Below are 27,347 nucleotides of genomic sequence, written 5' to 3' on the forward strand. Positions count from 1 at the left end.
ATCGGCCCGCCTCAGCCTCACAAAGTGCTGGGATTACAGGCGTGAGCCACCACGCCCGGCCGAGGATTTTTCATAGAGTTGCCTGAACAAGTAAGAACAACCTTAGCCGGCTGTTTGCACAGAAGTATGCTGCCTTTATGTGTGAAGACAATCATATCTCATTGCATCCCTGTGAATGTTTTTAATATCAGTGTTATATAATTGCAGGCATTTGCTGTTCTAAGCACTTAAAACAGAATTTAAAGTATAAAAGCTATGATAAGGAGCGAAATACTATTTTATTGCCAGAATAAACCTTAAGAATATGCTGAATGAATTATCTTTTTGGAAACAATCTGATATTACTGTGTTGCTCCACATGTATTGGCATATTACATTTCTGGTTTTCTTTTTTTTCTTTTTTTTTTTTTTTAATGTTGATTTCAACATTCCTTTTGGTGTAAAGATGAGGGAAGCAATTATGTTCGACTCAAGCCAAGAGAAAAATAGGAGTATTCAATTTGTTATGATAAACAGATCATATGAGTAAGACAAGGTCAAGAATAAGTATGAGAGAAAATAACCACACTTTTGGGCTCACCAGTTCTCACTAAATTTTATAAAAGAAAAAACAACCTTAACGGAACAATTTGCTATAATGGGAATAATAAAATAATCATTTACTGAATATACAATTTCTCTAAACTGTAATTTCCTTTCCGTCCTTACTACAGTTTCCTGGGTTAGATTTGCATCTTTTTCCCTCGATTGTTAGTCTCTCTCCCAGTGCAGCTAAAATATTCTAACTGAAACACAAATCAAACCACATAATCCCCCTACTAAAATCTCTTCAATCGTTCTCAAAGGTTAAATCCATTACTTGACTCTTACTTACTGGTAGTTTTTTATTTTTATTTTTGTATTTATTTATTTATTCATTTATTTATTTTATTTTATTTTTTTGAGACGGAGTCTCTCTCTGTCGCGCAGGCTGGACTGCAGTGGCGCTATCTCAGCTCACTGCAAGCTCCGCCTCCCAGGTTCACGCCATGCTCCTGCCTCAGCCTCCCGAGTAGCTGGGACTACAGGCGCCCGCCACCAACGCCTGGCTAATTTTTTGTATTTTTAGTAGAGACGGGGTTTCACCTTGTTAGACAGGATGGTCTCGATCTCCTGACCTCGTGATCCGCCCGCCTCGGCCTCCCAAAGTGCTGAGATTACAGGCGTGAGCCACCGCGCCCGGCCACTTACTGGTAGCCACTCCTTCTTTTATAACTTAGTAATACAAATTGTGTTCAGCAGAGTTACACACACACCACATTCTGATATGCTTTGTTGACTTCTTCATTCCCTCTGACTAAGTGGTCTGCCTATGTAATTTTTGCCTGGCTTATTTTAATTTATCCTCTATAAATTAGCTTCCTGGAACTGAGTTAACTTTATTATTCCCACTTGAGCTAAATACTCTTATGTTCCCTAACTACCCCTCTTCCTTGGATATCTCTATCTTAGCATTTGTCACTTTATTTTGACATTGTCTTTCTCTTCCGTTGGATTTTTAATTCCCTAAGACCATTTGTGTATTCTCAACAATTTGCATGCATGACACATAATTTACTCACAGTAAATTTTTGTTAGGATGAATTAAGTTAAATCAGATAACTTGGTGCATTATTATCTAAATAATGCTCACACAAATATTTCAGATAGTCTTGACTAATATTATTATTTACATTTTATGTATGAGAAAATCAAGGCATAAACAGTTCTGGTGATTGACCCAAAACCATACATTGAGTGAGAAGAGACACTGAAACCAAACCCCAGGCCTTCTAGTATCAGATTTCTTTCTTTCACTGCTTTTCTAGAACATGGACAACGAGAAATCAAAGTTCTGATTTCAACTTTTACATTAAATCACTATGTGACATTAGGCATGTCGTGTAAGCTCTTTTGGTTTCAGTTCCCTCTTTGTAAAATATGAGCACTAAACTAGACTCTAGAGTCCTGCCATTTTGTTTTATGGTCTACTGAAACTAAAATAAGCAGTTTGTTGTTTCACAGTAGTACATTACTCTGATTTTACAGTTTTACTTGAACTGTTCCATAATATAAACATTTTATGGACTTAAATTTTGCTCAATTTCAATTAGCTCTTCTGTGCTAGTTGTTGGGGATTGAGGGAGTCCACTCAATAGCCCTATTCTTCCTTTCCTCGGATTTGTACCAAACCAGATACCAGAGTTAGCCAATGGAGAAAAAAAAAAAAATTGTTATTGTTGAAACAGGCCAAATTTGAAGATACAGGTTAGTGTGATTGTGAAAATAAACTTTCTAAGCCCCTTTTCTCAGTCTTGACCTTGAATGACTTAAGAGCACAGACTCCCATAGCTCTGAATGAATGAGTGAAAAGAAAAATACCAACACTACATCTTTCAAGATAAGACATGCTATTGGTAAAACTCCTTCAATCCATAAACATGGCTAATGGCAATCAGAAGTATTTAGAGAATAATTTTCTCTGTGGGAATAAAAAGACTAGGATACAGCATTTATTTTAATATGCATACAGATAAGAATAGCCTCATATCAAGCAACTGGTGGGAGCATAGTATTAATAAAGGACAAAATTATAAATTTAATAAATGTATGAACCAGTTTTTCATAGAATATATCATGGTTTCAACAATGCAGCTTAATCACTAATACCAGTCTGTAATCCCAAAAGACAGCAGGTAAGAGGCTAAATTTAGCTGAGTCAAATTCAACACACCTATTAGAAAAACAAATAAATAAGAACTCTACAAACAACAAACTCAAAAAGCCAGTGATTATATATGACTATATATAAATGCAGTTATGCTTAATGAAATTGCTATGTAAGCTCTCATCAAATAATAATTAAGCAATGTGGACAAAATATTTTTGAATACTCAAAAGCACTGGAGAAAGACTAAAAAGAAACAATATCCACTCAGCAATAAAGAGATATTAAAAACCCGATACACACAACATTAGGCAGAGTGAACGGTCTTTCACAAAATAACACATACTGTATGATTCTCTTTATGTGGCATTCGAGAACTGGAAAAACTAATCTGTGGTAGAAAATATTAGAAGACTAGTTGTCTTTAGGGGAGTGTAAGTAAGTTTAGCTCTACTAGGAAGAGGCATAATGGGACTACCTTGGGTGAGGGTAATATGCTGTATCTTGATAGGAATTATAGTTTTGTATATACTTGCCAAAACACAGAAAATGATGCTTTTACAGTGTATGCATTTAATTTATGTGAACTATACCTAAAATAAATAAGAAACAAATATTTAACTTTGGTTGAAAATACGCATTCTGAAGTATAAGCTGAAGTAAACTGACATCTGCAAATTTGAAGTACACCACAAATGATGGAATAAAAGATAGAATAATTGGTAGATGATAGATATGTAATAAATCAAGCATATATAATATTTATTATAAAACCTATGTAACATATATAAAGGTATTCAGTATAAAATTATTTCAGTTTTTCTGTAGGTTTAAAAATTTTTATAATAAAACTATAGATACCTGAAAAACATGTATATATAATGTAGATTACACATATATGTAAAATGTTATAAGTAAATGTAAAACACATCAAGCAGAACTTAAAAAGTTAACTCACCTTTGCTTCATTGGGTCTTGTGCTAAATATTAATTCAGTTTTCATTCTCCTAAAGAAGATTATGGCTCAAGTGTTTGAGGGAGTACTCATGCCTTGTAGATATATGATTGCCTTTGGCATCCATTGGGTGGTATTGTCAACACCCTAAATCTGGGAGACATTCCAAATTAATACCCTTATCTCACAGTAATGGATGAATAATCTAAAACATTTCAATTAGAATCAACATCAGTATTTTCCAAAAAAAGCTGTAGGAGAGATGCTCTCACTCACTTAGATAAGTATCAGAAAGCATGCAGCTGTTTTTGTACCCATACCATGATGTTTTGGTTACTGTAGCCTTACAGTGTAGTTTGAAGTCCAGCAACGTGATGCTTCCAGCTTTGTTCTTTTTGCTTAGGACTGCTTTGGCAATTCAGCCTCTTCTTTAGTTCCTTACAAATTTTAGAATAGTTTTGTTCTAATTCTGTGAAAAATAGCATTGGTCGTTTGATAGAAATAGCATTGAATCTGTAAATTGCTTTGGGCAGAATTGTCATTTTAACAATATTGATTTTTCCTATTCATGAGCATGGAACACTTCTCCATGTGTTTGTGTCCTCTCTAATTTATTTCAGTAGTGTTTTGTAATTCTCATTGTAGAGATATTTCAACTCCTTGACAAGCTATATTCCTCGGTATTTTATTCTTTTTGTGGCTATTGTAAATGGGATTGTATTCTTCATTTGATTTGGAGCTTGGACCCAATTGGTGTGTAGAAATGCTATTAGTTATATATATATATATATATATATATATATATATATATATATAGATTATGTATCCTGAAAAATTACCAAAACCATTTATCAGTTCTAGAAACCTTTGAAAACAGACACGAAGACCAATGGAACAGGAAAGAAAACTCAGAAATAACATCACACACCTACAGTAGTCTGATCTTTGACAAACTCAATAATAACAAACAATGTGGAAAGGAGTCTGTATCCAATAAATGGTGCTGGAATAACTGCCTACCCACATGCAGAAGATTGAAACTAGACCACTTTAATTATATACAAAAATTAACTCAAGATGGATTAAAGACTCAAACATAAGGCCTAAAACAATAAAAATCCTAGAAGAAAATTGAGGAAATACTATTCTGGACATCAGCCTTGGCAAATAGTTTATGACTATGTCCCCAAAAGCAATGGAAACAAAAATAAACATTGACAGTGGCACGTAATTTAACTAAATAGCTGCTGCACAGCAAAATAAAATATTAACAGAGTAAGTAGATAACCTATAGAATGGGAGAAAATATTTGCAAACTATACATCCAAGAAAGCTCTAACATCCAGAATGTATAAGGACCTTAAAGCAGCCAGAAAAAAAATCTATTAAGAAATGGGCAAAGGACATTAATGGATGCTTCTCAAAAGAAGATATACATGCAGCTGACTATACAAAAAAATGCTCATCACTAATAATCAGATAAATGCAAATTAAACCACAATGAGATACTGTCTCACATCAGTCAGAATGGTTATTACTAAAAAGTCAAAAAACAACAGATGCTAGCAAAGTTGTAGAGAAAAGGGAACACTTACACACTGCTGGTGGGAATGTAAATTAGCTCAGCTGCTGCAGAAAGCAGTCTAGAGACATCTCAGAACCTAAAACAGAACTACCATCCAACCCAGCAATCCCACTTATAGGTATATACACAAAGGAAAATAAATTGTTCTACCAAAAAGACACAGGCACTCATATGTTCATCACAACACTATCAACAATAGCAAAGACCTGGAATCAACCAAGATGCCCATTAAGGTGCACAGGATAAAGAAAATGTGGTATATATACACTGTGGAATACTACCCAGCAATAAAAAAAGAACAACATCATGTCCCTTGCAGCAACATGGATGCAGCTAGAGGCCACTATCCTAAGTGAACTAACACAGGAAGAGAAAACCAAATATCACATGTTCTCACTTACAAGTGGGAGCTATATATTGAATGCACATGGACAAGAAGAAGGGAACAACATACACTGAGGATTGCTTGAGAGAAGAGGCTGGAGAAGGGAGCATGGTTTGAATGGCTACCTATTGGGTACTCTGTTCACTAACTTGGTAATGGGGTCATTTGTACACCAAACCTCACTGCCACACAATTTACCTATGTGACAAACTGGCACATGTACTTTCTGAACCTATTTAAAAAAAAAAAAAAGGCAGGTAATTATTCTTCTCATGCATGAAGCCAACCTGAAAAAAAAATTGTCTCATGCAGTGGGGCAGAGCCAAGAGAGCCACAGGGAACTCACAGGAACCTGGATTTGCAGTTCTGAAAATATAGTGGCCTCTAGATCAAAACAACATTATTTCTGATCATTCTACTTGCATGAATTTTCTCATTGTTTCTTGATATTTTGACTTGAAGTTTTAAGTAATCTGCCAGCAAAGGCATACTATTATACAAGCAAATGCCTTGTATATATTAAAACATATACTGTCATCTAAAAAGTAACATCTTTCTATTGTATATTCTCTTCTTTTGCTATGTTTTCCATTCTCCTCCATGTCTACTTTTGGGTTTTATAAGGCATGCTATGCTGGATAGAGCTGATAGTCAAGCATGGCATTTTTATTCCTATGTGCATCATTACTCCCTCTTCCAAGTTTCACTTCTGCGTCTCACTTAGTTACCACCTACTACTTCTTTGGATATTCTGGAGTACTAACAGTGCCAAATATGCTCAAAGATCTAGGATATTTTAGGGGAAAATGTATTTCTCCTCTGCTATGTACTAGAGTAGAGCTGTTTGTGTTCCCAGGCCTCACAAATATTTTACTAAAACTGATTATAGTTTTGACTTTTGGAAATCTGTCTACTTAGGACTCTAGCATGAGTTCTTGAGTCTTGAATTCATAAAAAAAATACAAATAAACAGACATTCAGTTGCATATAAAATCATTTTTCTCAATTTTCGAATGTTGGTTTTCTTAGGAGCTTATTATAATTGACTGTATTCTCTTTAGATGAGTTATTTTGGAAGCAGAGTCTTCAATCAATTGTGCAAATGACATTCTCGTGCTAGCAGTTAGTGGAATATATCCTGATATGGCTAAAGCACAGCTACTTTAACCCAGATCCACACCATATAAGGATTTCACCATTTTTAAAGATAAGGTATTACATTATACTTAGTGGTTAATATCCCTGTACTTTAGAGTCAGAGCTTTGATCTGAACCTAAGGTCTGCCTCTATTTCTAGCTGTGTGATCTTGGGTAACTTTCTTCAATTTTTTAAGCTTTGGCTTTCTTAACTTTCTAATCTGCATTGTCCAATACAGTAACCACTAGCCACATTTTGCTATTGAAATGTGTGTGGTGCAAATTGAAATGTATTGTAAGTATAAAATATTTAATTTTGAAAGATTTCTTATAAAATTAATGTAAAATATAGTGAAGACTCAGTAAACATTTTCTATTTTATTTCCTTCATATAAAATACACATTAATAGTAATCATGAACTATTAACAGTATATATGAAAAGTAGTTTGCATAAATTTCTAATTTGTTCAGAAAAATAAATCTCATATTTTTTAATATATGTAATTCCATGTTGTATAAAATAAAGCTAAAAATATAGCTTAAATTAGTGGCTTACAAATATTTTATAAATGTCTATGAGATAAATACTGTCTTCATTTGAAAAATAAATTAATAGTTTATTTTAAGAAAAATAAATATACTAAATATGACAAGATAATCTACTTTATTTGGACAGTTTATTAGAGAAAGCATGACTCTCAATTCACATTCTTCTAAGTTTCCACTAGAGTCATTCACTGACAGTTGAGTAATTTGTTTAAGCTACATCTACTATTAGCACAGACTATAAACCAAAGCGTAGGAGGAGGACGGTGTTTAATATTTTTATTCAGGAAATATCTTGACACATCCCAATGAGTAAAGTGTTTTCATAAGGCCAGAAGGGAGTCCTGACAAGTGGGAGTTGAACCACTCTCCATTGTTGCCACACAGCCAAACGGGTAACAAAGATGGGATGTAGACTGACGAGGGAAAAGACAGCTGTTGCAGAAGAGAGGCTGCTTGAGTTTACAAGTAAAATAGTCACATTGGAAGTAGTGAATCTTCCACTATCTCCTACTTGAACTCAATTGTTAGACTGTACAGAATGTGTCTTAAGCAATATGTTAAAAAAAATATATGACAGTACTGATTTGAGGAAATTATTATAACCATTGTGTAAACGTAAGAATGGAACATGTAAAAGGAGTAAGGGACCCAAAGAAATTAACCAACAAAGTCCCTAAAGTAGAATGCAAACAAGGGGGAATACATTGTTAAGCAATGTCATCAGTTCCTTAACAAAGAGGAACTGCAAGGTGATAGTACAGCTGCTCTATACATTTGTATTTGGTGCATTTACTTCTGCTTATTTGGTGTATAGTACATTGCATATAGTTTTCATCCTATAATGAGAATGACAATGCTTTTTTGTGTATCTAACTTGTACAGTTAAATAATGCTTTCAGATATGGTTATAACCATCTAAATATGGTGAATACTACTCAAGTATTATATAGAAAATTTTGGAGTGTAAATAGGCAAAAGGTAAGTATTGACGATTTATATACTGAGTCCTTACTTACTGGTCTATTGAGTCTAATTTCTGACTGAATAGGCCGTATATTACATTATTTCCCTTTTTGTTTTCTTCTGAGTATGACTTTTTTCCCTTTGGTCTCTAACTCTTCCTCCTTAAAATTGTGTGCCACCTCCATATAGTTACAAACAAACAAATTGTATTTGATAATATATTAATCAGAAACTGTGAAGTTTATAGAAGTTCTCATTTTTCTCAGTTTGGGTTCCTGGGGGGAATTTTCTGAGATGGAGTTTAGCGTAAAGGAGATTTATTAAGTCATATACTTAAGATCAAGACCTGTAGACTGCAGGGGGAGGAGGCGGAATGTGTGGGGGAAAGTTGAGCTGCAATGCTGGCCTAACAACAGCCTTGGCCAACCCTGGGGGAGCACTGAAACTAGAAAGACATTTCAGCTGTGTCCTGAGTTGGAGAGGTAACCAGGCCTTTAGATCCTGTCTTGAATGGTCATGAGTTTTGGTCACCTCTGGAATGAGCATAGCCTCAGGTAAAGCTGCTTTGTTTCACTACTGTACACTAGAATATTAGTCATTTAATTTTAACATTTAATATTGATATTAAACATTTAATATTTAACATTTAATATGAACCAGCTACAGAATATTTTAGTCAAGTATATATATGAATATAATTTTAGAATTTTGACCTGCAAAAATAAGTCAATAGGACACTCTGCCATTGTAGTCTTATTATGTAGAAAGTTAACTATTCAGAATAGCTACAACACAATTGCACATTATGAGAGACTGACAGATCTATTAATAGTTGAAATGCTTTCTACCTTAAATGGGATCATACAGGTTTACTCCGCCCTTGAGATTTAGATTAAATTATTTTTGGCAGGAGATAACAAATTTAATTAACAATTTGGTGGCAAGTCCTTCCTCTCATTGTTAGATTTACATTTCCCACTCAAGTCTTTGCATGGCTTCAGTTTTCTTCACATTGAGCCTAGCATGGACTCCCAGCCCTTTTCTTAGATTTTCACCTAAACACTTATCATTCGTATATTTGTAGGTGTGGCAGATTTGGGGAGACAAAACAATTTGCATCACAGACATAAAATAAATTATTAATAATCAATTGCTCTAAAAAAATGCCTTTTCTCAGCCATCATGTTCAACCTTTGTTGAACATCATGTTCATTCTTTTCTCTCTCTTTTTTTTATCTCTTTCCTTCTCTCGGTCTCTCTTCTAAGACTCAGTTCTCAGGTATCTGCATATATATATAATATATATAATATATAATTATATATATAATATATATAATTATATATATAATATATATATTCATTTTGCTATATAGATGAATTTAACTTTTTACTCTTTTATTTGAAGATTTTTTTTAAAGATGATGCACCATTGTTTTTACAGTTCACTTCCACTAGTTTCTAAACTACAAATAGGCACTGGAATTTGAATCTTTACTTTTCTCCAGCCCTAACAGTCTTTGAGAGCAAGGGAGTAGTGACATAAGGAATTTTTCTTCTAGTAGTCTTTACTTCATACTTCTTTGGAGGCAGAAGTGGCCACAGTCAGGGTTTCTAGAGTATCCCTGTGATATCAAACCAAGACAAAACTTTAGCTCCACCTTTACATCTTCTCTCACTGTCCCAACTTTCCTGATGGCGCTCATGTTGAGAGAGGAGAAAGGCTGTGAGGTAAATTAAAGTGAATGAAATAGGTAAAGACAAAAAATTGTTTCCAAGTGGCTTAATAAATAATGTATAGGAGGTTGTCTTGCTTTAAATTGAGGAAGTTTAATACAGGTAAAATTAAAAAGCAGTAAGTGGAAACACATAGTTAATTTTTTTCAATTTAAACATAGAAACTAGAATTTCAAAGATAGAATAATACGACGTGTTTTAGGGAAGATTATTCTGACATTTGCATGCATAGTAGACTAGAGTGAGAAAAGAATACACATTTGAACTAAAGTCCTATGAAGGAAAGGAAAGCAATAACTATATAGCTGCTTATTGATCATCACAATTTTTTAATGAAGAAAAGATTGCAAATTAGAAATATAGAGAAAGAGTTAATAAAAGCACTCAAGGTACGTAGCTTTTAGAGTTTTCAATAAAGTGAGTTTTAGGTTTGGTCTTTGAACCAAACATCCCCAAATCTAGATATAGAAAATCAACCATTCCTAAGTCTAGATATAAGGAAAACAAAGATCAATTCACAGTACTTGATTTTTGTCATAATATTATTTTAACTCAAGTGTCTCATACATTATAAATTTTGAAGGCATATTCTGTCAAGATTTTTCGGGACAATGTTAGTCAAACAGAATGTGGCTAAAACTGATTTGTGCAACCAACTGTTAGTAAGTATTAAGTATTACTAAGTATTAGTAGTAAGTGTTACAGACAAATTTGTTTTTAATCCATGTACCCTATGCTGCTATAAAAGTGTTTAATATTTTCTAACAGCTATAGTTCCTATTCAAAATGTCTCATGAGAAACTACTTAGAAGAAGGCTTTCCAGCACTTTGGGAGGCCGAGACGGGCGGATCAGGAGGTCAGGAGATCGAGACCATCCTGGCTAACACCGTGAAAACCCGTCTCTACTTAAAAAAAAAAAAAAAAAAAAAAAAAATTACAAAAAACTAGCCGGGCGAGGTGGCAGGCGCCTGTAGTCCCAGCTACTCGGGAGGCTGAGGCAGGAGAATGGCGTAAACCCGGGAGGCGGAGCTTGCAGTGAGCTGAGATCCGGCCACTGCACTCCAGTCCGGGCGACAGAGCGAGACTCCGTTTCAAAGAAAAAAAAAAAAAAAAAAAAAAGAAGAAGCCTTTCTGAATAGCTTATCATTGGAATGATAAGGTCATATTTACATTTTTTCCACATACTAGTATTAGTTAGTGACTTTTTAAAACTATGTCAGGAGTTGTACATCAATGGTTAATGATTTTAAAATCATGACTTTAACAAACTGATGACAAGGCTTAAATGTTGTTTATAATGTTCATTAGCACTACTGAGGATTAATGCAGTATTTTCACAATAATAGAAAAATAAATAATTGATCAAATATATTCTAATTGTCATGGTAATTTTTGGAAATGACAACTTGTTTTTCCCGAGTTTTGCTAATGTTTGCCATTTCAGCATGTGTTCAAAATACACCAGCTACTTCATTTTCAAGGAATCTCTGAAAGCCCATTAGTACTCTTGATTTTCCACAACACATCTATTGAAATTACAAAGCAAGGAGTTATTTTACTTTCTAAATGGATAATTCTTAAATTATCTTAATTCAAGATGCTGTAACAAAAAATTTCTATGAAGCCACAACAATGAAACCCTCTGCTTTTGGAAATGGTGAATCACTTAAGACCAGCCTTCTCACTGAGAACAATCAGAAAACTGGTTAGATAAGTAAATAAATGCGTGTGTGATAATTGTGTGTGTGTTTGTGTGTGTGAGAGGGTATCGGACAGTAACCAAAGCAGTAAGTATACACAGAACCTAGTTGTCAGAGAAGAAGGGATGAGAGATGAACTTAATATTTGGTGCAACTGTCCCCCTTCAGGCATTTGCCTATTGGAAGGAGATGACTGAGATACTGACAAAACGAGTAAATCTTACATCAAATTCATGGGCTTATATAAATAAACATTATAATCCAGATCATGCCAAGGAAAAAAAAAAAAAACAACAACACCCAAGGGTTTCAGTAAGGATCATGAAGGGACACACACATTCACAGAAGCTAAAACCCATCTCCAAGTCCAATATTTGAGTGGATTAAGGTGCTCAACTCTTACTGACATATCTGCTGGAAGCAAATATAAACATACTTGGGAGAAAAATATAATAATCTAGAGGACCAGGTAATCACTACCTTTTATTAAATCTACCATGTTTGCCCCTGCATTAATTACCATGCAAAACACAAGATTTGATCAAAATCAAGTTAAAAATATATGCAAGAAACAGACCATAAGATGCCTGGATATTGAAATTACCTTACATGATTTTTCAAATAACTATGAATAAACATCAAGGAATTCAATGACAAAATACACGGTTTTGCTAAAGAAATGGAAGCTACAAAAATATATTGAAGAGAATAAGAATATATATAAATTATTAATTTTATAATAGAACATAATGGGTAGTTTAAGAACAGAAACATAATATTGAAGAGAACGTCTCTGAATAAAAGATTGGTGAAAATTTTACAGCCTGAAGTGTAGAAAGAGAAAGAGTTATAGACAGCACACACAGACAAGATTCTAAGAAACACACATGGTCCAACACATATAGTCCTAGAAGAAGAATAAAAACTCAGGGCAACAGCAATATTTGGAGATATAATGGTTATGAAGTTTCCCAAACTGACAAAAGTGGGCAAGCTGCAAATTCAATGAGCACTACCAACACTAAACAAGAAAGCAGCAACAAAAACAACCAGTCAACCAAAAAACCTCATACACATCATAGTAAAACTGACAAAGAAAAGTAAAACAAAACAAAACAAAAAATAAAAGCAGGAAGAAGAAAATATATAATATTTAGAACATAACAAAATTATTCTATCAACTTCTCAACCAAATAAGTGGTATTAAAAAGAAAGTGAAAAATTCATTCATAGATAAAAAGACTAATCTTAATATAATAATAATGGAAATTATTAGAATCCCTAAATTTCAAATAAAATAATCTTGAATTCCTGGAAAAATATTTTACTTTGCTTTACCCAAAGACTTTATACTTTTGAAGCATTGCCTAAGATGCGTAATATCAGAAAAAAATATATAAGCAGATTTCTTTCCATTTGACCAGTTTAAGAAATCATACACTCTGAAGAGCCAAAATGCATTCAAAAGACAATTTAGAAAGAAAATTCAGGCATCTATTCTATCTTAGATTTAAAGTGAACTGTGAATGACAAAACTAGACATTCTTTCTGTACCGTTACTGAGAAATAAAAAAACTGAGCTAATGCATACTCAAAAATATAGATGCCAATTTATGTTAACACTGTCTGATGAGTTTAAAAGTTGATTTACTGTGTGTTTATCTTAAATGTAAAAAAAAAAAAGGAAACCATAATAATTTTATTTGTAATGTTACCTTAACTAAAACACTTCACAGTTTACACATGCATGATCATTATTTCATCAAAACTTGTAATTATGAAATAAACCTTGAACCTGTACAATCTGCATCTTCCAAAAATAAATTTTAAGCCTATTTTTATTCTAATGAAGAATCTTTGACAATAATCACAAGATGGCCTGATGGAATTTATTATATGTATTCTGTATATTTTCTTTCTTCAGTCTTAACATGTGCTCACTTTCCTTCTCAGTTTCTCTCTCTCTTTAAAAAGGACTGAATTTTTTTAAAAAAGAGGAAATACTTTAAAATTACTCTAGACTAGTTAATATCATACTTAATCTATAGAATTATACAGAAATGATACAACTGTGCAGTTTCTGCATGACTGATCTAGTTTTTTTTTTCAAAAATGATATAAATAGTGTTTTCTAATTAGCCTAAGAGTTTAAGTTTTCTCAATTGAAAAGCCAGTTATCTTATTTTTCCTTTTCTAGTCTTCAGAAATTAGAATATTTCACTTAATTTTTCTCATTGTATGCATGTATATGGCTGAGGGTCATGGTAGTTGGAGTCCCAAGGCTCATAAGGATGTTTTAGGCATGTATAAACAGAAGCACAACACATCGTTGATTGCCAGTGGCACACTCCTGTGTGTGCTCTTGAGTCAGAATAATCTGAATAATCTGTTTCAAATTTTTGCCCTATCATTTACAAACTGTGTTTTCTTCATTTACATCTAAAGCCTCAGTTTTCTCCTTTATAAAATAATACCTATGTCATGTTGTTTTGTAATGATTAAATGTAATAATTCATAAAATAATCTACTTAATATAGTTCCTGGTATATAATGCACACTAAATTTATATAAGTTGATTTTGTTATTGCATTTTTCTTATTATCAAATATAGTGAAAATCATAGACTCAGTGCTTTCCACGTTTTAAATGGTTGAATTACAAGTCATTTATCTAATTGGAAAATAAATAAGACTCAGTTAAAAAAAAAAAAAAAAAGAGCGATGGGTTGAGTTCAACCAATTTATTAGCATTTGATCTTTTGCAAATTACTTAATTTCTCCAATAATTGTAAACTAGAAATAATAATAATAACTTGGCTCATAGCATAGGATACTAAAGGACACCTAACAGAGACTCCATTACTGGTAACTTTCTCTCTCTTTTAAAAGTTTATTCAATTCAATACCTGACAAAGAGAATTTCTTTTTTTTTTTTTTTTCCACTTATGGACCTTTATGTGATAAAAAATTGTGAGGCAAAACTTGGTCTCATGTACGTCAACCGCCAAATGTCATTTTGGAAAACAAATAATTGGGAAGGATAGACAGGCAGCATATGAGTATTTTATAAATTCTAATATAAATACGGTTTCCCCCAAAAACAAAATATGAAGACTTTATAGAAATAATAACTACATTGCACACGTTTTTGAAATTTTCCTTAAATTCACAATGAGACTGAAACTGAGGTATGAGTCTAAGTTTCTCAAACCCTATTTTGTTCACAAAATTTTTATGCTTAATGCATTGGACAAATAAAATATGCATCAGTGATTCTGATTCATAACATTCACATTCACGGCCTTAATTGGTTGGATTTTACTCAAAAGTTAAATTTGCTTGATAAGGATTTTAGCTTAGGTAAGTTTTTTACAATTCACATTGCTCCATCAAATAATTTCTCTTTAGGTTTTTGGATGGGTTTGGAGAGAAGGAAAAAAATATCACCGATCATGTATTCCCCCCATGGCAACAGGGAATTTATGTGGGAATTTAGAGAACAAAACAATGATTATCTTAAACAAATGAAGATTTAATACAGTGTTTAAAGATGTGTTGGTTCACATTCTGATTGGAAAATGAAATTTGCAGTTAGCAAAATTATATTTCCATTTAGACACTATAAAATAAGACATATCCAAGTGTACCCAAGGAATCTTTCTTTTGATTATTTCTTATTTCTTTTGCAAATCCATTAAGCTCATACAACCTTTTCAAATAATGTAACCTATAATTTATGTTGTCTATGCTTTAATTATTAAATAAATGGGCAGATTAAAAAATTAATTACTCCAGCTAAACTTTATTCGACAAGTATGTTTCCTTTATACTGTATTACTTTTAGTCTAATTTATATATATATGTTATTTTTATACACATATATAATACAATTAATTATAGACACTTGACTTTTCTATATTTTTCAAAAAAATTGTTTGAGTTTGTACTGCATATTTGTGTGATTGAAGACTGTAGTTTCAAAATGTGTACCTAAAATAAAAATGATGTTTAGACAAAATAATACTTTGAAAAATTTCTTAAACAATTCTTAAAGTATGTAGATTATACATGTCACTTGCCAATAACATTACATTATGCTGAGGTGGGCTTGGCACAGATGTGGACCTGGATCATGCTCATTAAAGTTACATAGTCGTTGAGTCATTGAGTCATTGAGTATAATGGCAGCGAGAGTCTTTCTCTCTCATTCTGTTGCACCCTTGCTTGCACTTGCTCTTTATCTCTGCTGATACCATATAACTAAATGTGTGATTGTTATATTTCCACAGTAATAGATACAGTACCATGTGTTTGTATGTGTATGCTATTCTAGTCAGTACTGAAAGGTTACAAATCAGAGTTTAAACCAAATTTCAGAAAGCAAGGTATAATCTAAATGTAGATTTAAACATATATACACATGTAGGTACAAACACACACACACACATATATGTATATATACACACATGTGTGTATATGTGTGTATGAATATATACACATAAAGCTTTCTTCTCTTCCCAAGAGTCCTAGCCCTGATTTTGACACTTTTAATGTGCCGCATGCAGAAAGCTGAAAGTATATGAATAGTGATAAAATTTCTGTCTTTAACTTTATAAAACATTAGGTGGTTTGTAATTAGGTTTTTAACCTTTGGAAAAATTTAACCCTTTTTAAAGGGCTGAATTAGTGCACTATAAGATTGAAGAAAAAAACATAAAACATATTAACTCTTGAAATCTAATATATGACTTGACCAAATGATGATAATATCCATTCTAAGAACTAAGCTAGTTTGGCCTTTGTGAAACCCCTAGGTTCATATAATTCATGCAGTACCCTGTATAACTTTTAAGGATTACTAGTCATGGAATCTATTGTCTATTCCCATTGAATATGATATTCTAGCATAAATTAGATTTTTCAGATTTCGTACTAGGTGGGGTTGGGTAGATGTTTAACAATGGTAAAATATTCAAATATTCAGGTCTTTATAAAGCCCATGATAAACTATTACTAGTAAACGTACTATTTTACTAATTTTTTAAAGCAAAAATATCCTATACTTGCCTATACTCTGGCATTAGAAGTTTTAAGAATGTTTGAAATGTAGAACTTTCTTACATAAATATTTTTTTTTCAACCAAAAATATTTACTTAACATGTGGAATGTGTATCTTCACACTTGCTACCAACTTGCTTATCTAGATTATTTTACTCAACCAAGTCTTGGGAACTTGTAACTTCTTGCTAAATGTGCGACTTTCTAAAATATTTTATTTTGTTGCCAAAGATCTGCTCTGTAAACTTCAAGTGATGTTTCCCCCCAAACTCTAAGTAAAAAGTATCCTTGGCTGTATGCTTGGTTCATTGGATCTTCTAAAACTGATCACTCACACTATGTAAATTTGAACAAAAAGGAAAGCAGATGATACTATTTCTTTTTGCTATGTTACACCCCTGTAGACTTTCCTCAGCATGCCTTTTTCTTATATTTCCAAGGTATCTGTTTGGCTGATAAGTCACTTCTGGTCTTTCTGAAGTCTTGCTCTCTCTCTCTCTCTCTCTCTCTCTCTCTCTCTTTTTCTCTCTCTCTCTCGGTCCCTCTTATTTCTAGTTATTTCTTGAGTAAACCTTTCCTCTTATCCAATACTTAAATTTACAATGATAGTCATGTTACCTAAAGTGATTAATTACTTGCAGATTCTTAGGAAATGTCTAACCCCAATTTTCTAATTATAATTGATGCTACACTCTTGTTTCGTGTTGTAGCTTATATATACTAAAATTAGCTGATCTAGAGGGAATCTGAGAGTCCTACTTAGTGAGAAATAACGGAGTTCTGTTACCAGAAGAATAATTGAGTATGTACATGTAGAGTAAATCAGTTATGTACATGGTATTGGGGAAAGAGAACTGTAACACATTTGTTCCTGCTAATAGACGTGATTCAACCCTTGCTGAAAATTCTCCTTACTCAGAATTCTGGCATTCTATTTATATAAACGGCTGTTCCACCTCAAATTTCTGGTGAGATACATTCATCTTACAATGTACAGTAAAATGTAAAGGAAAATGCTGTATTACTAGCTTTCAAAATGTGCAGTATATGAAACAGATGCCTGAAGCACACCAATACATCCATTGTGAATACCAGGCTGTCACCACACCTCTGGCACATCTCCTGCAAGCCCTGCTTCATCTGTCATTATTAATACACTTCATTTTAAAAAGATGTAAGACAGAGCAGACCATGTTCCTGAATATATTTGCCTGCTTAAAGGCCTCAAATATGCTCTCATTATTATTTTAAGTAATTAACTCACGGTATTGGGCAGGTTCTGGCCCAAAGATAAATTTTAATGTTTTCTTTAATGTTTTAGTATCTCTGGTATGCAGATGATAAAAAAATAAAGTCCACATTCTAGATAAACCTTGAACAACTCCCTGAAATAAACTTACTCCTGTTGAAGAGAGCTGTCATTTCCCTCTCATCTCTTGGGCAGCAAGATTTGGGAGGTCTTCTTTCAAATTAATTCTAGAGGGTTATGTTTGTTGCTCATATGGGCTACATTTACTGACTTAGGAGCATGTGATCCACCAGTATCTGCTTCCCTTAAGTGCTGACAGATCTGTAATTCCAAGTGGGTTTTAAAATTCAGAATATTCTATTTTGCTTAATAAGATTATTGCCATGAAAGGAACTGGTCACCCAAATATTCAAAGAGAGTACAAGGAAGATGCAGCTTATGAAACTGCAGTTTTGTTTATGTGGGATTATTTAATCTCAACCTGGGACCTTAAAAATAACTTACACTAGTTCACTGGAGTAGTTCTGAATTGTGAATTACAATTACATAAGTTTTCATAGAGACACCTTTTGCAAAATGCTTATTATTTGAAAAATTATACTTATTTTATGTATTGACTGTGTAAATGATTGCACTTCCTATGCAACTTATGAGAACAACATGGTCCTGATACTAGAACATGATAACAATATTACAAGAAAATATCATAGGCCAATATGCCTCATAAATATGTCTAAAAATTCTTAACTAAATATTACAAATGAATCAAACAATATATAAAATTGCTAACACATCATAACCAAGTGGGGCTATCCCCCAAATTCAATTAAAGTCTACATAGTAAACCTCATTAACAGAATTAAAGAGAATACCATTTTTAATCTCACCAAAGAAGCAGTATCTCTTTATAATGTAAAATTTATCTCAGCAAATTTAAAATAAAAAAGAACTTCCTCCTTCTAATTAAGGGCAAATATGAGAAAAAAATTTAACATCGTAATTAATTGTGAAATATTAAATATTTATTATTGGCTACAAATAATGCAATGATATTTGTTACACTTGCAATTAGGCAAAATTAGAAATAAAGAGAAGTAAACTTTCATTGATTACAGATGTTATGAGTTATACATAGAAAATCTTTAAAAATATGTAAATTATTACAAATAATAAATGAAGTTAAGAAGGCACAGGATACAAGATTAACATAAGGTACAGTTATTTTGTAATATCTAATAACAATAAACAAAAAATTATTTTAAAATGTGCTTTAATAGTAGCATGAAGAAAAATCCGATGATGAGGAATGAATAATAAAAACTGAATAAGACCTCGATACTGACTCTGTGAACAATGTGAAAATAAATTAAATACATAAATAAAAACAAAGATAAGCCATATTCATGGGTTGGAAGATTCTGTATTGTTATTTTGATTCTCTCCAAATTGATTCATAGATTTAGCCATATTCCTGATTAAAATTCCAAGAGGCTTCTTTCAAGAAATAGGTGATTCTAAAATTACATGTAGGTGAAAATATCTAAAATAGCCACATCCTGAAAAGGAATAGTGAATTATTTTATATATATCTTATAAATAATGTAATTATAAAATATACCACCTGAATTAAAGGTTTACTATAAAGCTACAATACAGACAATGTGATTTTGGCACACAGGTAAGCAAATACATCAGTGTAGCAAAATAAAGAGTTTTGAAATAAATCTATCATCTATCTATGTATCTATCTATGTATCCATGTATGTATGTATCTATTACAAATAACACTACTAATGCAAATAATAAACTATTACAAATAATAAATAAAGTTAAGAAGACACAGGATACAAGATCAGCATAAGGTACGCTTATTTTGTGATATCTACTAGGAATAAACAAAAACATTTTAAATTGCTTTAATAGTAGCATCGAAAAACATACATGTAGGGTCAAAGGTTTTTCATGAAAGATACCAAAAAAAAACCTCAATGGAGAAATGACAGTTTAAAAAAATGCTGCTGAACAACTGGATATTTACATAGGGAAAATGATTATTGCAGTCTATACCCGCAAACTTGAGATGAATTGTTCATCTATACATAAATCCCAAACCATAAAATTATCAGAAACACAAAATAATATCTTCATAGCTTTAGGCTAAGAAAATATTTATTGACAGAACACAAGAAGCACAAATCATAAAAGAAATAATTATGAAATGGAATTCATTACAATTAAATTTTTTTCAACCGTAAAAAGATGTCACTAGGGAAATGAATAAACAAGTGACGGACTTGGGAAAATAATAACATACATCGGACAAAGAACTTGTGTACAGAATGCATAAAGAACTCCTAAAAATTAGCAATAAACAGTTTAACAGTCTCCAATACATACTTTATAAACATAAGATACAAGTGGGCAATAAGCACAAGAGAAAATATTCACCATTATTAGCCATTGGGGAAGTACGTATTAAAATCACAATATAATATCACCGCAAACCCAGTAAAATGACAAACAAAAATGACTGACAATACCAACATTGGTGTGAATTCCAGTAACTTTCATATTATTGGTGAGAAAGTAAACCTGTGAATTACTCTGGAAAATTGCCAACAATTTGTATTTAAAATTGAATATATATCTGCCATATAACCCAGCAATTCAACTTTTGATATTTACCTAAAAGGGATGAAAATATAGACACACAAAAACTTGTACAACTCACTTCACTGCTTTATTCATGATAGCCCTAAGTTGGAAACTTTCCAAATGCCCATCAACAAAAGAAGAGCTAAACAAATTGTGATATAGCCAGCCATATTATCTAATATACTGAGAAGTTAAAACAACAACAAAAGGAATAAATTGCTGAACATTCAACAGTGGGAAAAATCTCAAAATATTATGTAAATAAATGAAACCAGATGCAAAAGAGTACAGAGTGATTTCAATTCTCTAAATATAAATACAAAATAAATAAATAAATAAACAACTAATCTATGTCTTAGTAATTGTGATAATGACATCAGTGTACTTTCTGGGGGCTTGGTAATTAATGCTCAATATTTTGATGAGAATGTTTGTTACACATTGATCAAAATATTGAACAGTTAAGACATTTTATTGCTGGTTAATTCTATCTCCATTTTAAAAAATTAACAGTGTAATATTTAGAAAAAGGATAATTTACTTTGGAAAGCTGAACTATTTAATACTGTATATAGAATCACCACAAAATGTGTTTTTTATATTGAATGCATGTCTCTATTATTTTTAAAAAATCCAAAAATTCCCTTTCCTATATTTGTGTATTTTTATAAAACACTTATTTTCTCAACTATCTTATTTCTCTTTGTAATACAAACTCATTGTAAAAAGGAAACTTAAGCAACATTAAAGTTAAAAAACAATACTACAACTTGGAGAACAAAATACAACAAAGAAGCAAGCAAAAAACCTCACCATTAACCACTTGGTGGATACCCTTTCAGGTAGCACTGTGAGTAGTAGATAGCTTAACGGGTAAATTCAGATTAAAACGTGTTCATTAACACGAACACAAAAAATAAAATGAATTGACTTAGCCAACTATTTGCAGAAATAACAATATACAATGGAAGATAACTTTTAAATGAATAAAGGTATTATTTAATTAGTATTTAGACAAGCTTACTTTATGATAAGTGGTTCCAAAGGGACATTTGAAACTACACTCCAAAACTTCTTTAAATCTCTTTTTTTCCCCCTTAGAGATTAGCCTACTCTATGGATGTTTTACATCCATCTCTATAAACACTCAATATCACTTTCCTGCATTTACTCCTTATGTGTTGAAATTCTCCAGGGACCCTCCTTTGATCACTTTAGTACTCTCCCTTGGTGATATCATCCACAAAAACAGAACTCATAAGCACTCATACACTGAGGGTCCCAAAATGTGTGTTTCAGGTGTAAATTATTACTCGAGGCTTGGAGATAGCATTTTACTGTCCACTGGCATTAAAGATTCAACATGTTCAAAATAAACCATCTCCCTCTGCACACCTGCTTCTTAACCTACCTTTATTCACTTAATGGAATAAATGTCATAAACAGACACTTTCCTGCACATAACAGAAACTAAAGAGTCCTCTTTATTTCTTTATTTTGATTTTTTTTTTTACTTCTTCACAGCAATACACCATAACCTTCCCAACCTAGTTTCTAAATTTCTTGTAAACAAATTTTCATTCTCCCTTGCTACTGACACTGCATTAGTTCGAATCCTCGAGCTTTCTTTTACCCCTGGTCAATACACTGATAGTGCTTTTTCTTTTATCCTTTGACTTCTTACTGGGTCTGAGTCATCTTCCACTAATGAAAATATGAGAAGGCCATTTTCTATTTAAATCTGCTTACTGCCACTTGTATTTTAGTAATTCTTACTCATTCTAAGAATCAGAATTTGCATCACTTTCTCAATGGAGCTATCGTTTATATTCCTCTTCTAACTCTAGCCTAAGGCAGGTGCCTTCCCTTTTGACCTCGTAGCATTCTTTGCATATCTTCTCAAAGCACCTATTACTCAAAATAATTTTCATTTGTCTATCTTTGCTTCTTGACATTGTCCTCTTTGATGACATGAGATTTTTGGCATCTCTTTATAGTTAGCAACTAACTCTAAACCAGTACATGGTAGATTTTGAAGAAATATTTTCAACTGAATGTCATATATTGAAGCCATTTTTCCAAATAAGCATACCTATGTTAACACAGTAATGTTGAAGATTAACAGATAATTTTAGTCCTGCTTATTGAATGCATTCATCATGTCAACAAGTGTTTATTCAGTGGCTCTATTATGACACATAGGGTGTTCAATGCTGTGCATGTGTAATGAATTACACAAGGTCTATACTTTAAAACCTTTTTTATTCTGAAATAGAAAAATCCATGTAGATAAACTGTTATTGAACATTTTTGGAATTATGAGATAGATAGCTCTGAAACAGAATAGGAGACTATTGGAAAATCTTTGAAATTAATCTTAAGTAATGAGTTGTGTAGAGGTAGTGTACAAATAGATTCGCAGAGTGGGGCATTTGAAATAAAAGTGATTTCAACAAAGTCATGGAAGTGTTAACCATCCTGCACTTAGAGAAATTTTATTGTAATTTAGGATGACTAGAGTAAAGAGCAAAAAGAAAGTTTCTAGAAGAAATAAGTTTGGCAAAAGACAACCAGATTTTGCAGGCTCATGTATGCTATGCTAACGAGAGCAAAGGGGAGATAAAGTCAAGATGGGAAAGAGAAACAAAGCCATGAAAAGTAAGATAAGGAAAGGAAAAGTAGCTAATTCAAATGTGCAGAAGCCACAATTATAACTGAAGCATTAGCGAGGTTAAAAAGAAAAGAAAATGGTAGATTTGTGGTTGAAATTGTGGAGTATGTCAGACAAAGTTGCCAGAGAAGGATCAAAACACAGGGTCAAAAGAGTCTGCTTCAGATATTAGGCAGACTCATTATTCTGGCTATCTCTTCTATTTTAAGCATTTGCTATGCTGTTATCTGGATAACATGAATTGTGTTATGTCGCTGAACATAGGACTATTTGCATTTTTTTTTCGAAAACAGAAGTCTGTCATGGAGAATTTCATAGAAAACCTACTCTAAAAAACAATTGATATAATATAATTATTGGCAATTAGTGTGTGGATGGATTTAATTCCCATGTTTCTTTTAAAAATAAGTTCCTATACCATCAAGTTCTTATTTGGAAAAAAATCAAATTGATGGAAAAATTTTAAAAATAGTACAACACTCATGAACATACCTTTCAACTACAATCATCAATAGTTAACAATTTATAAAGTCACTTTCTAAACTTCAGTGTTCTCTTACTCTATTTCCATGTATATTTTAGTTAGCTGAAAATTAGAAATTTTAATTTTAAAATTAGAATTAATTCTAATTAATTAGAAAATTAATGGCAGATTTTATGATATTTCACACTTAAGTACTTTGCAGGAAATTCCACGAGATGATTCCTGGTTGAACTAGTGAAATAGTGAAATAGTTATTGGAAATATTCCCTTGCAAATTATAGCTCTGGTTAAGTTCTTTCAATTCCAGCTTTCACTTCTTAACAGAAATGTATGCTTAACAGGACTTTTTCTATGGCCCTTTCTAACACAGTTCCCGATTCTATCACCTCATTTTGCACTATCACAACAACTTGCTTTATATTTGCCAACATTATTTATTTACTACTTATATATTTCTTTTATCTCCATATAATAACATACCTTTTATAAAGGAAAAAAAAAAAAAAACCTTTGTTTCATTCACCATTTTTGCATTAGGACTAAATTGACTTAATGCAAGACTCAGATTTAGAAACTACATCTTCTTCTACTTTTTAATTCACAAGTTTCTTTATATTCAATATCTCCATTCTATTTTCAATTAAAAAAATGCTGAGGCCATTTTTACCTTTTTGCCATTTTCGGAATTAAATTTTGGATTCTAAGCACAATAACTTCTAGGTATTTTAATAACAATCAAAATTTTCTCACATATTGGCATATTATGAAATTATGAGATTAATTCACTATTTGATTTTTAATGATTTTGTGTAAGTTGAATATAAACAGGCAGTCTTACCACAGATGTTATTTGTGTTGGCTAGACATTAAATCACTGTATTTTGAATTTTTTATATAAACATTGAGATTTTGTTTGGAACATATTCAGGTAAACAGGAGCACATGGATTCTATTTTCCAGTGTAGTACTATTTGGAAAATCCTCTTAAGAACCCACGCCCAAAGACCCGATCACTTTCCATTTTGTAAGGCTATAAAGCTTACAGTATTTCTATAATTTGCAATTGCTGCATGTAACTCAGTAGGGTTTTAATTAATGTTGCTTCTCAGATTTGTTTTTATAAGCACCTGAATTTGAAAATCCGTCAAGTGGTGTTTTGTGCTTGCTGGTAAGAAACATCTTGATTTAATTTAGCATATGTATCATCTAAGATGAACAACTTGTTATATGACAAGGTATCCTACGTGGCAAACGTGTACCCACAATAGCCTTGACAAGCCTGTGAGGAGCATTTCCATTCGTGTTGTACTGCAATCAGAGATGACCAGAATTGATCACAGAGTTGCTGAATGAGATTTGAGACAGTTTTCCTTGCATACTATTGCCTTGCTCTTTAAATTCCCCCCACAAAAGGAAATTAAAAACCCATAATTTATTCTTCAGTCCTTCTTATGTTTGGCAAGCACAAAAATTTAATTTTGTTGAAGCAAGCATGATTTTAACATGGTTTTCAAATTATTGCTCTCCACCACCATAAACACACATATTCTCATCCTAAATGAAAATATTCAATCTTTCTTTCATCTGATTTTAGGTGAGATTTTTTTTTCTCCCATTCAGATTATGGCAATATGCCTTACCTTATTTAAACTAAAGTATTATTATTGATGGAGGACTGCTGTTTATAAGTCACTATGCTTGGGGCTTATGAAAGAGGTAGAATAACACTGAGAATAAGATATAATTTCTACTTATAGGAGTTCACAGCAAAATTACTTCATATGGATATACTTTTCATGTTTCAATATCTGCTGATGTCATTATAAAAATATGAAGTTCAGATATTACCTCAGACTCAGAAATCTGGCTGGCTTCTCTCTTTTAAGCATGATGGCTTACTCTACTAATATCTAGACACCAAACTCATATCCAGTATCAACTTTACTAAATGATTCAATGTGCTGTTTAAAAGGTATTATAAATATATTGGTAGTTTAAGTATGGCGATTCCTCAAGGATCTAGAACTAGATGTACCATATGACCCAGCCATCCCATTACTGGGTATATACCCAAAGGATTATAAATCATGCTGCTATAAAGACACATGCACACATATGTTTATTGCGGCACTATTCACAATAGCAAAGACTTGGAATCAACCCAAATGTCCATCAGTGACAGACTGGATTAAGAAAATGTGGCACATATACACCATGGAATACTATGCAGCCATCAAAAAGGATGAGTTTGTGTCCTTTGTAGGGACATGGATGCAGCTGGAAACCATCATTCTTAGCAAACTATCACAAGAACAGAAAACCAAACACCGCATGTTCTCACTCATAGGTGGGAACTGAACAATGAGATCACTTGGACTCGGGAAGGGGAACATCACACACCGGGGCCTATCATGGGGAGGGGGGAGTTATACCTGATGTAAATGACGAGTTGATGGGTGCTGACGAGTTGATGGGTGCAGCACACCAACATGGCACAAGTATACATATGTAACAAACCTGCACGTTATGCACATGTACCCTAGAACTTAAAGTATAATAATAATAAAAAAATATAGAGAGAGAGAGGTAGTTTAGAAAAGTAAATGAGCAATGTTAATATTAATACATTAATGTTTACTCAAGAAGAGGCTATTTTTAGTAATAAAAGTTCATGATAATAGGAATATGTTTTGGTACCCTGGATAATAATGAGTTGTTGAATATGTATTTTAAGTCACAAAGAATGTCAGCATTTGAAACTTAAGATACATGCTTAGTCCAGACAGAGAAGCGAAGAGAAGTTGGCTTAAAGAAAATGAATTTCATCACTAAACAAGCACATCAGAGCCTCATAGTTGGGTAGGGCAAGTAAAACATTTCCCTGTTCATCAGCTCCCAGGTTGGAAGGACCTATGTCTCTGAACTTCTCCTTAAAGAAGCAAGGATCTAACCATCCATGAATTAGGAGAGAGAAGGAAAGCTCCTTACGTTGCTGACTGCCAGTCACTGTTGAATGGTTAGTCACATTTGCCTTGTAAGCCAATAGCCTTAGTGATTCTTGTTTCTCTTCTTTCTGATATCTGAATCCTGATACTCCTTTAACTGAGTAAAGTGAATTTGCTTTTATTCTATAGCAACAGATAAAATGCTTAAACTGACAGTGTTCCTGGGTTCATGGTTTTGAAAGTAACCATATCAAAGACAATCCTCGATCTTGTATATCTCATTGTGGAGAAGGCGAATAAACCTGACAGCATCAACGGTCTATATTTGAGGAAAAGATAGAAGCCTTAAGACAGACAGGCTTTTCCCCATGGTTAATATTGCTTCTATTGTAACAAAAAGGGAAAACAGACATTTTGCTTGAATCTATCTTAGGCATGACGACACATGCTGATAATGGCTCGTGAGTAAAAATAAAATGTGAATGACTTATTCTGAAGGGGCCTAACATCCAGAAAATATTTTCATTCAGATAATATTGCTAATATTTTTCTGTTTTTCAATGTTATGTTCTAGGCACTAGAGATACTG

Source organism: Macaca nemestrina, chromosome 4 (assembly GCF_043159975.1).
Source record: "Macaca nemestrina isolate mMacNem1 chromosome 4, mMacNem.hap1, whole genome shotgun sequence".
Taxonomy (NCBI): domain Eukaryota; kingdom Metazoa; phylum Chordata; class Mammalia; order Primates; family Cercopithecidae; genus Macaca; species Macaca nemestrina.